Source organism: Aquarana catesbeiana, linkage group LG01 (assembly GCF_042186555.1).
Source record: "Aquarana catesbeiana isolate 2022-GZ linkage group LG01, ASM4218655v1, whole genome shotgun sequence".
Lineage (NCBI taxonomy): Eukaryota > Metazoa > Chordata > Amphibia > Anura > Ranidae > Aquarana > Aquarana catesbeiana.
The window spans coordinates 406,087,341-406,100,138 of record NC_133324.1 but is presented as its reverse complement, the minus strand read 5'-3'; the positions used below and the strand labels follow the sequence as shown (position 1 = coordinate 406,100,138).

The 12,798-nt window shown below is 43.1% G+C and overlaps 8 non-coding genes across 8 annotated transcripts; all 8 read left to right on the top strand.

The window, feature by feature from the left end:
* Positions 1 to 1,350: 1,350 nt before the first annotated feature.
* Positions 1,351 to 1,435, top strand: TRNAR-UCU (transfer RNA arginine (anticodon UCU)). The gene is given in 2 exon segments: positions 1,351 to 1,387; positions 1,400 to 1,435. It is a non-coding gene; the product is annotated as a tRNA-Arg (tRNA).
* Positions 1,436 to 2,530: 1,095 nt separating this feature from the next.
* On the top strand, positions 2,531 to 2,615 carry TRNAR-UCU (transfer RNA arginine (anticodon UCU)). The gene is given in 2 exon segments: positions 2,531 to 2,567; positions 2,580 to 2,615. It is a non-coding gene; the product is annotated as a tRNA-Arg (tRNA).
* A 2,412-nt stretch (positions 2,616 to 5,027) lies between these two features.
* On the top strand, positions 5,028 to 5,112 carry TRNAR-UCU (transfer RNA arginine (anticodon UCU)). Its single transcript is given in 2 exon segments — positions 5,028 to 5,064; positions 5,077 to 5,112. It is a non-coding gene; the product is annotated as a tRNA-Arg (tRNA).
* A 445-nt stretch (positions 5,113 to 5,557) lies between these two features.
* Positions 5,558 to 5,642, top strand: TRNAR-UCU (transfer RNA arginine (anticodon UCU)). Its single transcript is given in 2 exon segments — positions 5,558 to 5,594; positions 5,607 to 5,642. It is a non-coding gene; the product is annotated as a tRNA-Arg (tRNA).
* A 3,009-nt stretch (positions 5,643 to 8,651) lies between these two features.
* Positions 8,652 to 8,736, top strand: TRNAR-UCU (transfer RNA arginine (anticodon UCU)). Its single transcript is given in 2 exon segments — positions 8,652 to 8,688; positions 8,701 to 8,736. It is a non-coding gene; the product is annotated as a tRNA-Arg (tRNA).
* Positions 8,737 to 9,831: 1,095 nt separating this feature from the next.
* TRNAR-UCU (transfer RNA arginine (anticodon UCU)) lies at positions 9,832 to 9,916 on the top strand. The gene is given in 2 exon segments: positions 9,832 to 9,868; positions 9,881 to 9,916. It is a non-coding gene; the product is annotated as a tRNA-Arg (tRNA).
* Positions 9,917 to 11,011: 1,095 nt separating this feature from the next.
* Positions 11,012 to 11,096, top strand: TRNAR-UCU (transfer RNA arginine (anticodon UCU)). Its single transcript is given in 2 exon segments — positions 11,012 to 11,048; positions 11,061 to 11,096. It is a non-coding gene; the product is annotated as a tRNA-Arg (tRNA).
* A 1,093-nt stretch (positions 11,097 to 12,189) lies between these two features.
* On the top strand, positions 12,190 to 12,274 carry TRNAR-UCU (transfer RNA arginine (anticodon UCU)). Its single transcript is given in 2 exon segments — positions 12,190 to 12,226; positions 12,239 to 12,274. It is a non-coding gene; the product is annotated as a tRNA-Arg (tRNA).
* The last annotated feature ends 524 nt before the right edge of the window (positions 12,275 to 12,798 follow it).

Below are 12,798 nucleotides of genomic sequence, written 5' to 3'. Positions count from 1 at the left end.
AGCGCTAAGGCAAATGCCCAAACAGGAACATTTCAATCTTAAACTGTATCTGGACCAGATCTTGAGCTCATCCCTGTTATTTAGTGCCAGCCAGTATGAGGATGTGTTTATGTGCTATGACTTGAGTAGTAGTTCCTCAGGCAAGGTCCTCTAACCACACCCAAAGGGAGGGATCTGTGGTGCAATGGATAGTGCATTGGACTTCTAGTTAGTGTAGTAATTCAAAGGTTGTGGGTTCGAGTCCCACCAGAGTCAGTTTTATATAGTCCTTGTTTATAGTCATGCTGCTCTAATGCTATCAACTAATGGATTCCAATCAAAAGGTAGCTGTAGTGAAGTGGATTTGCCATACAAGCTAATAATAGTGCCTAGTGTTTCAGGCTTCTCTTGAGAGTTGATATCAGCAAAATTGGAGGTACCTTGTGAAATTCAAAGCAAAGAGGTGGATTTGTAAGCTAACCTGCATTCTATTGCTCCCTTCCTTCTTACTGTGTCCTCTCTTGTCAGCCCCACAACCATTTACTGTCAAAATCTTGCTACCTTCACCTCAATTAGATTTGCAAACAATGCCCCATCTTAACCGATGACACCACCAAACTTCCACTTCACTCTCTTGATATGTCTTGTCTTGACTATTGCAACTCCCTACTCTTTGGCCTGCTTCTAAACAGACCATGGCCTCTTCAGTCTATCTTATATGCTGCTGCCAGACTTATCCCCCTTACCAACCATTTACCAGCAGAAGTGTCAGCCACCACCTCTCTGACAATCTCTCCCTGGCTTCTGTTCACCCATCAAATCAAATTCAAAATACTAACAATATAAAAAGCCACCCACAACTCTGCCCCTAGCTACATCATCAACCTTATCTGATGGTAGCAAACAAAACACCCTGTTCTCTCCTTCCAAGAATTCCTATTCGCTAGCTCCCTCAACACTTTTTCCAATGCTCGCCTATGGGATTTCCCCAGGGGCTCTCCCATCCTCTTAAATTCCCTACTCCAATCTATATGCCTATTTCCCACTCTCTAGGCCTCAGTTGATCCCTGGAAACTCTTCAGGGAATTCTATCCCGCCATTACCTAATAGCAGAACTTTTCATTTTTCCAACAACACATCAACAGTACAAATACTGCTACTTAACATCACCTCCGGTTCCCACCTAAAGATCAAAAAAAGTAACACTAAGGCAAATACCCAAACTGGAACATTTCAATCTTAAACTGTATCTGGACCAGATCTTGAGCTCATCCCTGTTATTTAGTGCCAGCCAGTATGAGGATGTGTTTATGTGCTATGACTTGAGTAGTAGTTCCTCAGGCAAGGTCCTCTAATCGCACCCAAAGGGAGGGCTCTGTGGCGCAATGGATAGCGCATTGGACTTCTAGTTAGTGTAGTAATTCAAAGGTTGTGGGTTCGAGTCCCACCAGAGTCGGTTTTATATAGTCCTTGTTTATAGTCATGCTGCTCTAATGCTATCAACTAATGGATTCCATTCAAAAGGTACCTGTAGTAAAGTGGATTTGCCATACAAGCTAATAATAGTGCCTAGTGTTTCAAGCTTCTCTTGAGAGTTGATATCAGCAAAATTGGAGGTACCCTGTGAAATTCAAAGCAAAGAGGTGGATTTGTAAGCTAACCTGCATTCTATTGTTCCCTTCCTTCTTACTGTGTCCTCTCTTGTCAGCCCCACAACCATTTACTGTCCAAATCTTGCTACCTTCACCTCAATTAGATTTCCAAACAATGCCCCATCTTAACCGATGACACCACCAAACTTCCACTTCACTCTCTTGATATGTCTTGCCTTGACTATTGCAACTCCCTACTCTTTGGCCTGCTTCTAAACAGACCATGGCCTCTTCAGTCTATCTTATATGCTGCTGCCAGTCTTACCCCCCTTACCAACCATTTACCAGCAGAAGTGTCAGCCACCACCTCTCTGACAATCTCTCCCTGGCTTCTGTTCACCCATCAAATCAAATTCAAAATACTAACAATATAAAAAGCCACCCACAACTCTGCACCTAGCTACATCATCAACCTTATCTGATGGTAGCAAACAAAACACCCTGTTCTCTCCTTCCAAGAATTCCTATTCGCTAGCTCCCTCAACACTTTTTCCAATGCTCGCCTATGGGATTTCCCCAGGGGCTCTCCCATCCTCTTAAATTCCCTACTCCAATCTATATGTCTATTTCCCACTCTCTAGGCCTCAGTTGATCCCTGGAAACTCTTCAGGGAATTCTATCCCGCCATTACCTAATAGCAGAACTTTTCATTTTTCCAACAACACATCAACAGTACAAATACTGCTACTTAACATCACCTCCGGTTCCCACCTAAAGATCAAAAAAAGTAACGCTAAGGCAAATGCCCAAACTGGAACATTTCAATCTTAAACTGTATCTGGACCAGATCTTGAGCTCATCCCTGTTATTTAGTGCCAGCCAGTATGAGGATGTGTTTATGTGCTATGACTTGAGTAGTAGTTCCTCAGGCAAGGTCCTCTAATCGCACCCAAAGGGAGGGCTCTGTGGCGCAATGGATAGCGCATTGGACTTCTAGTTAGTGTAGTAATTCAAAGGTTGTGGGTTCGAGTCCCACCAGAGTCGGTTTTATATAGTCCTTATTTATAGTCATGCTGCTCTAATGCTATCAACTAATGGATTCCATTCAAAAGGTACCTGTAGTGAAGTGGATTTGCCATACAAGCTAATAATAGTGCCTAGTGTTTCAGGCTTCTCTTGAGAGTTGATATCAGCAAAATTGGAGGTACCCTGTGAAATTCAAAGCAAAGAGGTGGATTTGTAAGCTAACCTGCATTCTATTGTTCCCTTCCATCTTACTGTGTCCTCTCTTGTCAGCCCCACAACCATTTACTGTCCAAATCTTGCTACCTTCACCTCAATTAGATTTCCAAACAATGCCCCATCGTAACCGATGACACCACCAAACTTCCACTTCACTCTCTTGATATGTCTTGCCTTGACTATTGCAACTCCCTACTCTTTGGCCTGCTTCTAAACAGACCATGGCCTCTTCAGTCTATCTTATATGCTGCTGCCAGTCTTATCCCCCTTACCAACCATTTACCAGCAGAAGTGTCAGCCACCACCTCTCTGACAATCTCTCCCTGGCTTCTGTTCACCCATCAAATCAAATTCAAAATACTAACAATATAAAAAGCCACCCACAACTCTGCCCCTAGCTACATCATCAACCTTATCTGATGGTATCAAACAAAACACCCTGTTCTCTCCTTCCAAGAATTCCTATTCGCTAGCTCCCTCAACACTTCTTCCAATGCTCGCCTATGGGATTTCCCCAGGGGCTCTCCCATCCTCTTAAATTCCCTACACCAATCTATATGTCTATTTCCCACTCTCTAGGCCTCAGTTGATCCCTGGAAACTCTTCAGGGAATTCTATCCCGCCATTACCTAATAGCAGAACTTTTCATTTTTCCAACAACACATCAACAGTACAAATACTGCTACTTAACATCACCTCCGGTTCCCACCTAAAGATCAAAAAAAGTAACGCTAAGGCAAATGCCCAAACAGGAACATTTCAATCTTAAACTGTATCTGGACCAGATCTTGAGCTCATCCCTGTTATTTAGTGCCAGCCAGTATGAGGATGTGTTTATGTGCTATGACTTGAGTAGTAGTTTCTCAGGCTAGGTCCTCTAACAAATGCCCAAACAGGAACATTTCAATCTTAAACTGTATCTGGACCAGATCTTGAGCTCATCCCTGTTATTTAGTGCCAGCCAATATGAGGATGTGTTTATGTGCTATGACTTGAGTAGTAGTTCGTCAGGCAAGGTCCTCAAACCGCACCCAAGGGGAGGGCTCTGTGGCGCAATGGATAGCGCATTGGACTTCTAGTTGGTGTAGTAATTCAAAGGTTGAATTACCACCAGAGTCGGTTTTATATAGTCCTTGTTTATAGTCATGCTGCTCTAATGCTATCAACTAATGGATTCCATTCAAAAGGTAGCTGTAGTGAAGTGGATTTGCCATACAAGCTAATAATAGTGCCTAGTGTTTCAGGCTTCTCTTGAGAGTTGATATCAGCAAAATTGGAGGTACCCTGTGAAATTCAAAGCAAAGAGGTGGATTTGTAAGCTAACCTTCGTTCTATTGTTCCCTTCCTTCTTACTGTGTCCTCTCTTGTCAGCCCCACAACCATTTACTGTCCAAATCTTGCTACCTTCACCTTAATTAGATTTCCAAACAATGCCCCATCTTAACCGATGACACCACCAAACTTCCACTTCACTCTCTTGATATGTCTTGCCTTGACTATTGCAACTCCCTACTCTTTGGCCTGCTTCTAAACAGACCATGGCCTCTTCAGTCTATCTTATATGCTGCTGCCAGTCTTATCCCCCTTACCAACCATTTAGCAGCAGAAGTGTCAGCCACCACCTCTCTGACAATCTCTCCCTGACTTCTGTTCACCCATCAAATCAAATTCAAAATACTAACAATATAAAAAGCCACCCACAACTCTGCCCCTAGCTACATCATCAACCTTATCTGATGGTATCAAACAAAACACCCTGTTCTCTCCTTCCAAGAATTCCTATTCGCTAGCTCCCTCAACACTTCTTCCAATGCTCGCCTATGGGATTTCCCCAGGGTCTCTCCCACCCTTTTAAATTCCCTACTCCAATCTATATGTCTATTTCCCACTCTCTAGGCCTCAGTTGATCCCTGGAAACTCTTCAGGGAATTCTATCCCGCCATTACCTAATAGCAGAACTTTTAATTTTTCCAACAACACATCAACAGTACAAATACTGCTACTTAACATCACCTCTGGTTCCCACCTAAAGATCAAAAAAAGTAACGCTAAGGCAAATGCCCAAACTGGAACATTTCAATCTTAAACTGTATCTGGACCAGATCTTGAGCTCATCCCTGTTATTTAGTGCCAGCCAGTATGAGGATGTGTTTATGTGCTATGACTTGAGTAGTAGTTCCTCAGGCAAGGTCCTCTAACCACACCCAAAGGGAGGGCTCTGTGGCGCAATGGATAGCGCATTGGACTTCTAGTTAGTGTAGTAATTCAAAGGTTGTGGGTTCGAGTCCCACCAGAGTCGGTTTTATATAGTCCTTGTTTATAGTCATGCTGCTCTAATGCTATCAACTAATGGATTCCATTCAAAAGGTACCTGTAGTAAAGTGGATTACCTACTCCAATCTATATGTCTATTTCCCACTCTCTAGGCCTCAGTTGATCCCTGGAAACTCTTCAGGGAATTCTATCCCGCCATTACCTAATAGCAGAACTTTTCATTTTTCCAACAACACATCAACAGTACAAATACTGCTACTTAACATCACCTCCGGTTCCCACCTAAAGATCAAAAAAAGTAACGCTAAGGCAAATGCCCAAACTGGAACATTTCAATCTTAAACTGTATCTGGACCAGATCTTGAGCTCATCCCTGTTATTTAGTGCCAGCCAGTATGAGGATGTGTTTATGTGCTATGACTTGAGTAGTAGTTCCTCAGGCAAGGTCCTCTAACCGCACCCAAGGGGAGGGCTCTGTGGCGCAATGGATAGCGCATTGGACTTCTAGTTGGTGTAGTAATTCAAAGGTTGTGGGTTCGAGTTCCACCAGAGTCGGTTTTATATAGTCCTTGTTTATAGTCATGCTGCTCTAATGCTATCAATTAATGGATTCCATTCAAAAGGTACCTGTAGTGAAGTGGATTTGCCATACAAGCTAATAATAGTGCCTAGTGTTTCAGGCTTCTCTTGAGAATTGATATCAGCAAAATTGGAGGTACCCTGTGAAATTCAAAGCAAACAGGTGGTTTTGTAAGCTAACCTCCATTCTATTGTTCCCTTCCTTCTTACTGTGTCCTCTCTTGTCAGCCCCACAACCATTTACTGTCCAAATCTTGCTACCTTCACCTTAATTAGATTTCCAAACAATGCCCCATCTTAACCGATGACACCACCAAACTTCCACTTCACTCTCTTGATATGTCTTGCCTTGACTATTGCAACTCCCTACTCTTTGGCCTGCTTCTAAACAGACCATGGCCTCTTCAGTCTATCTTATATGCTGCTGCCAGTCTTATGCCCCTTACCAACCATTTAGCAGCAGAAGTGTCAGCCACCACCTCTCTGACAATCTCTCCCTGACTTCTGTTCACCCATCAAATCAAATTCAAAATACTAACAATATAAAAAGCCACCCACAACTCTGCCCCTAGCTACATCATCAACCTTATCTGATGGTATCAAACAAAACACCCTGTTCTCTCCTTCCAAGAATTCCTATTCGCTAGCTCCCTCAACACTTCTTCCAATGCTCGCCTATGGGATTTCCCCAGGGTCTCTCCCACCCTTTTAAATTCCCTACTCCAATCTATATGTCTATTTCCCACTCTCTAGGCCTCAGTTGATCCCTGGAAACTCTTCAGGGAATTCTATCCCGCCATTACCTAATAGCAGAACTTTTCATTTTTCCAACAACACATCAACAGTACAAATACTGCTACTTAACATCACCTCCGGTTCCCACCTAAAGATCAAAAAAAGTAACGCTAAGGCAACCTGCATTCTATTGTTCCCTTCCTTCTTACTGTGTCCTCTCTTGTCAGCCCCACAACTATTTACTGTCCAAATCTTGCTACCTTCACCTCAATTAGATTTCCAAACAATGCCCCATCTTAACCGATGACACCACCAAACTTCCACTTCACTCTCTTGATATGTCTTGCCTTGACTATTGCAACTCCCTACTCTTTGGCCTGCTTCTAAACAGACCATGGCCTCTTCAGTCTATCTTATATGCTGCTGCCAGTCTTATCCCCCTTACCAACCATTTACCAGCAGAAGTGTCAGCCACCACCTCTCTGACAATCTCTCCCTGGCTTCTGTTCACCCATCAAATCAAATTCAAAATACTAACAATATAAAAAGCCACCCACAACTCTGCCCCTAGCTACATCATCAACCTTATCTGATGGTAGCAAACAAAACACCCTGTTCTCTCCTTCCAAGAATTCCTATTCGCTAGCTCCCTCAACACTTTTTCCAATGCTCGCCTATGGGATTTCCCCAGGGGCTCCCCCTTCCTCTTAAATTCCCTACTCCAATCTATATGTCTATTTCCCACTCTCTAGGCCTCAGTTGATCCCTGGAAACTCTTCAGGGAATTCTATCCCGCCATTACCTAATAGCAGAGCTTTTCATTTTTCCAACAACACATCAACAGTACAAATACTGCTACTTAACATCACCTCCGGTTCCCACATAAAGATCAAAAAAAGTAGCGCTAAGGCAAATGCCCAAACAGGAACATTTCAATCTTAAACTGTATCTGGACCAGATCTTGAGCTCATCCCTGTTATTTAGTGCCAGCCAGTATGAGGATGTGTTTATGTGCTATGACTTGAGTAGTAGTTCCTCAGGCAAGGTCCTCTAACCACACCCAAAGGGAGGGATCTGTGGTGCAATGGATAGTGCATTGGACTTCTAGTTAGTGTAGTAATTCAAAGGTTGTGGGTTCGAGTCCCACCAGAGTCAGTTTTATATAGTCCTTGTTTATAGTCATGCTGCTCTAATGCTATCAACTAATGGATTCCAATCAAAAGGTAGCTGTAGTGAAGTGGATTTGCCATACAAGCTAATAATAGTGCCTAGTGTTTCAGGCTTCTCATGAGAGTTGATATCAGCAAAATTGGAGGTACCCTGTGAAATTCAAAGCAAAGAGGTGGATTTGTAAGCTAACCTGCATTCTATTGTTCCCTTCCTTCTTACTGTGTCCTCTCTTGTCAGCCCCACAACCATTTACTGTCCAAATCTTGCTACCTTCACCTCAATTAGATTTCCAAACAATGCCCCATCTTAACCGATGACACCACCAAACTTCCACTTCACTCTCTTGATATGTCTTGCCTTGACTATTGCAAATCCCTACTCTTTGGCCTGCTTCTAAACAGACCATGGCCTCTTCAGTCTATCTTATATGCTGCTGCCAGTCTTATCCCCCTTACCAACCATTTACCAGCAGAAGTGTCAGCCACCACCTCTCTGACAATCTCTCCCTGGCTTCTGTTCACCCATCAAATCAAATTCAAAATACTAACAATATAAAAAGCCACCCACAACTCTGCCCCTAGCTACATCATCAACCTTATCTGATGGTATCAAACAAAACACCCTGTTCTCTCCTTCCAAGAATTCCTATTCGCTAGCTCCCTCAACACTTCTTTCAATGCTCGCCTATGGGATTTCCCCAGGGGCTCTCCCATCCTCTTAAATTCCCTACTCCAATATATATGTCTATTTCCCACTCTCTAGGCCTCAGTTGATCCCTGGAAACTCTTCAGGGAATTCTATCCCGCCATTATCTAATAGCAGAACTTTTCATTTTTCCAACAACACATCAACAGTACAAATACTGCTACTTAACATCACCTCCGGTTCCCACCTAAAGATCAAAAAAAGTAGCGCTAAGGCAAATGCCCAAACAGGAACATTTCAATCTTAAACTGTATCTGGACCAGATCTTGAGCTCATCCCTGTTATTTAGTGCCAGCCAGTATGAGGATGTGTTTATGTGCTATGACTTGAGTAGTAGTTCCTCAGGCAAGGTCCTCTAACCACACCCAAAGGGAGGGCTCTATGGCGCAATGGATAGCGCATTGGACTTCTAGTTAGTGTAGTAATTCAAAGGTTGTGGGTTCGAGTCCCACCAGAGTCGGATTTATATAGTCCTTGTTTATAGTCATGCTGCTCTAATGCTATCAACTAATGGATTCCATTCAAAAGGTACCTGTAGTAAAGTGGATTTGCCATACAAGCTAATAATAGTGCCTAGTGTTTCAGGCTTCTCTTGAGAGTTGATATCAGCAAAATTGGAGGTACCCTGTGAAATTCTAAGCAAAGAGGTGGATTTGTAAGCTAACCTGCATTCTATTGTTCCCTTCCTTCTTACTGTGTCCTCTCTTGTCAGCCCCACAACCATTTACTGTCCAAATCTTGCTACCTTCACCTCAATTAGATTTCCAAACAATGCCCCATCTTAACTGATGACACCACCAAACTTCCACTTCACTCTCTTGATATGTCTTGCCTTGACTATTGCAACTCCCTACTCTTTGGGCTGCTTCTAAACAGACCATGGCCTCTTCAGTCTATCTTATATGCTGCTGCCAGTCTTATCCCCCTTACCAACCATTTACCAGCAGAAGTGTCAGCCACCACCTCTCTGACAATCTCTCCCTGGCTTCTGTTCACCCATCAAATCAAATTCAAAATACTAACAATATAAAAAGCCACCCACAACTCTGCCCCTAGCTACATCATCAACCTTATCTGATGGTATCAAACAAAACACCCTATTCTCTCCTTCCAAGAATTCCTATTCGCTAGCTCCCTCAACACTTATTCCAATGCTCGCCTATGGGATTTCCCCAGGGGCTCTCCCATCCTCTTAAATTCCCTACACCAATCTATATGTCTATTTCCCACTCTCTAGGCCTCAGTTGATCACTGGAAACTCTTCAGGGAATTCTATCTCGCCATTACCTAATAGCAGAACTTTTCATTTTTCCAACAACACATCAACAGTACAAATACTGCTACTTAACATCACCTCCGGTTCCCACCTAAAGATCAAAAAAAGTAACGCTAAGGCAAATGCCCAAACAGGAACATTTCAATCTTAAACTGTATCTGGACCAGATCTTGAGCTCATCCCTGTTATTTTGTGCCAGCCAGTATGAGGATGTGTTTATGTGCTATGACTTGAGTAGTAGTTCCTCAGGCAAGGTCCTCTAACCGCACCCAAAGGGAGGGCTCTGTGGCGCAATGGATAGCGCATTGGACTTCTAGTTGGTGTAGTAATTCAAAGGTTGTGGGTTCGAGTCCCACCAGAGTCGGTTTTATATAGTCCTTGTTTATAGTCATGCTGCTCTAATGCTATCAACTAATGGATTCCATTCAAAAGGTAGCTGTAGTGAAGTGGATTTGCCAAATAAGCTAATAATAGTGCCTAGTGTTTCAGGCTTCTCTTGAGAGTTGATATCAGCAAAATTGGAGGTACCCTGTGAAATTCAAAGCAAAGAGGTGGATTTGTAAGCTAACCTGCATTCTATTGTTCCCTTCCTTCTTACTGTGTCCTCTCTTGTCAGCCCCACAACCATTTACTGTCCAAATCTTGCTACCTTCACCTCAATTAGATTTCCAAACAATGCCCCATCTTAACCGATGACACCACCAAACTTCCACTTCACTCTCTTGATATGTCTTGCCTTGACTATTGCAACTCCCTACTCTTTGGCCTGCTTCTAAACAGACCATGGCCTCTTCAGTCTATCTTATATGCTGCTGCCAGTCTTATCCCCCTTACCAACCATTTACCAGCAGAGGTGTCAGCCACCACCTCTCTGACAATCTCTCCCTGGCTTCTGTTCACCCATCAAATCAAATTCAAAATACTAACAATATAAAAAGCCACCCACAACTCTGCCCCTAGCTACATCATCAACCTTATCTGATGGTATCAAACAAAACACCCTGTTCTCTCCTTCCAAGAATTCCTATTCGCTAGCTCCCTCAACACTTCTTCCAATGCTCGCCTATGGGATTTCCCCAGGGGCTCTCCCATCCTCTTAAATTCCCTACTCCAATCTATATGTCTATTTCCCACTCTCTAGGCCTCAGTTGATCCCTGGAAACTCTTCAGGGAATTCTATCCCGCCATTACCTAATAGCAGAACTTTTCATTTTTACAACAACACATCAACAGTACAAATACTGCTACTTAACATGACCTCCGGTTCCCACCTAAAGATCAAAAAAAGTAACGCTAAGGCAAATGCCCAAACAGGAACATTTCAATCTTAAACTGTATCTGGACCAGATCTTGAGCTCATCCCTGTTATTTAGTGCCAGCTAGTATGAGGATGTGTTTATGTGCTATGACTTGAGTAGTAGTTCCTCAGGCAAGGTCCTCTATACTCACCCAAAGGGAGGGCTCTGTGGCGCAATGGATAGCGCATTGGACTTCTAGTTAGTGTATTAATTCAAAGGTTGTGGTTTCGAGTCCCACTAGAGTCAGTTTTATATAGTCCTTGTTTATAGTCATGCTTCTCTAATGCTATCAACTAATGGATCCATTCAAAAGGTAGCTGTAGTGAAGTGGATTTGCCATATAAGCTAATAATAGTGCCTAGTGTTTCAGGCTTCTCTTGAGAGTTGATATCAGCAAAATTGGAGGTTCCCTGTGAAATTCAAAGCAAAGAGGTGGATTTGTAAGCTAACCTGCATTCTATTGTTCCCTTCCTTCTTACTGTGTCCTCTCTTGTCAGCCCCACAACCATTTACTGTCCAAATCTTGCTACCTTCACCTCAATTAGATTTCCAAACAATGCCCCATCTTAACCGATGACACCACCAAACTTCCACTTCACTCTCTTGATATGTCTTGCCTTGACTATTGCAACTCCCTACTCTTTGGCCTGCTTCTAAACAGACCATGGCCTCTTCAGTCTATCTTATATGCTGCTGCCAGTCTTATCCCCCTTACCAACCATTTACCAGCAGAAGTGTCAGCCACCACCTCTCTGACAATCTCTCCCTGGCTTCTGTTCACCCATCAAATCAAATTCAAATTACTAACAATATAAAAAGCCACCCACAACTCTGCCCCTAGCTACATCATCAACCTTATCTGATGGTATCAAACAAAACACCCTGTTCTCTCCTTCCAAGAATTCCTATTCGCTAGCTCCCTCAACACTTCTTCCAATGCTCGCCTATGGGATTTCCCCAGGGGCTCTCCCATCCTCTTAATTCCCTACTCCAATCTATATGTCAATTTCCCACTCTCTAGGCTTCAGTTGATCCCTGGAAACTCTTCAGGGAATTCTATCCCGCCATTACCTAATAGCAGAACTTTTCATTTTTCCAACAACACATGAACAGTACAAATACTGCTACATAACATCACCTCCGGTTCCCACCTAAAGATCAAAAAAAGTAGCGCTAAGGCAAATGCCCAAACAGGAACATTTCAATCTTAAACTGTATCTGGACCAGATCTTGAGCTCATCCCTGTTATTTAGTGCCAGCCAGTATGAGGATGTGTTTATGTGCTATGACTTGAGTAGTAGTTCCTCAGGCAAGGTCCTCTAACGGCACCCAAGGGGAGGGCTCTGTGGCGCAATGGATAGCGCATTGGACTTCTAGTTGGTGTAGTAATTCAAAGGTTGTGGGTTCGAGTCCCACCAGAGTCGGTTTTATATAGTCCTTGTTTATAGTCATGCTGCTCTAATGCTATCAACTAATGGATTCCATTCAAAAGGTAGCTGTAGTGAAGTGGATTTGCCATATAAGCTAATAATAGTGCCTAGTGTTTCAGGCTTCTCTTGAGAGATGATATCAGCAAAATTGGAGGTACCCTGTGAAATTCAAAGCAAACAGGTGGTTTTGTAAGCTAACCTGCATTCTATTGTTCCCTTCCTTCTTACTGTGTCCTCTCTTGTCAGCCCCACAACTATTTACTGTCCAAATCTTGCTACCTTCACCTCAATTAGATTTCCAAACAATGCCCCATCTTAACCGATGACACCACCAAACTTCCACTTCACTCTCTTGATATGTCTTGCCTTGACTATTGCAACTCCCTACTCTTTGGCCTGCTTCTAAACAGACCATGGCCTCTTCAGTCTATCTTATATGCTGCTGCCAGTCTTATCCCCCTTACCAACCATTTACCAGCAGAAGTGTCAGCCACCACCTCTCTGACAATCTCTCCCTG